This window comes from Orycteropus afer, unplaced genomic scaffold, assembly GCF_000298275.1.
Source record: "Orycteropus afer afer isolate SDZICR_OR568_19922 unplaced genomic scaffold, OryAfe1.0 scaffold00200, whole genome shotgun sequence".
Classification (NCBI taxonomy): domain Eukaryota; kingdom Metazoa; phylum Chordata; class Mammalia; order Tubulidentata; family Orycteropodidae; genus Orycteropus; species Orycteropus afer.
Window position 1 is genome coordinate 3,081,109 of NW_006921787.1, and position 1,067 is coordinate 3,082,175.

The following is a 1,067-nucleotide window of genomic DNA, read 5'->3' on the forward strand; positions in this document are numbered from 1 at the left end:
TTGTCCAAGATTTGCTGGAGGAGAACTTCCCTGATATGATGAAACAGGAGAATATATACATTCAGGAAGTCCAATGAACCCCAAATAGGATAGATCCCAAAAGACAATCACCAAGACATATCATCATCAAACTCATCAAAACCAAAGACAAAGACAGAATCTTAAAAGCATCATGGGGGAGAGGGAGGGGGAAGTTACCTACAAAGGACAGCCAGTAAAAATAAGCTCCGATTTCTCAGCAGAGACAATGCAAGTGCGAAGGCAATGGGATGGTATATATAAAACCTTGAAAGAGAAAAATTTACTACCAATAATTATATACCCAGCAAAATTGTCCCTCAAATATGATGGTGAAATTAGGAGATTTCCAGATAAGCAGAAATTAAGGGAATTTGTTAAAAACAGACCAACATTGCAAGAGATGCTAAAGGGAGTCCTTTGAACAGAGAACCAAAAATAGCAAATAAAAACCGACCATTAATACACAAGATGACATAACCCAGAAACCACAGCTATGGACATATCCAAAGTAAAATAAACTTACAAAATTGTAATCAGGGAACCAGAGACATCAGTTGGCAAGTGAGCGCAACTATTAACAAAAAGAGGGAAAAGACTGTGCAGTCACAGAACTTCTAAATGGTGAGGAAGTTAAGAGAGTTGCAAGATAGAATGGATTGTTCTAAATTCAGGGAGAAAATTATAAATCATAAGGTAACCTCAAAGAAAAATGATAAACCTTCACATCACAATAAAAAAGAGGAGAGGCACAAATACTCAGCAAATACTAAAACAATAGCAACAAAGGAAATGATAACAGGATTCATAAACATAATGAGCTCAGCACAGAAAATAATGTGGAACAAAGAAACTAGGGACACCATGAAAAAACACATACCAAAATGACAACAAACAATTCATACTTGTCAATAATTACACTGAATGTTAATGGATTAAATGCCCCACTCGAGAGACAGAGAGTTGCAGATTGGATAAGAAAACAAAACCCATCAACATGCTACCTATAAGAGACACACCTTAGAGGTAAAGACAAATATAGACTAAAA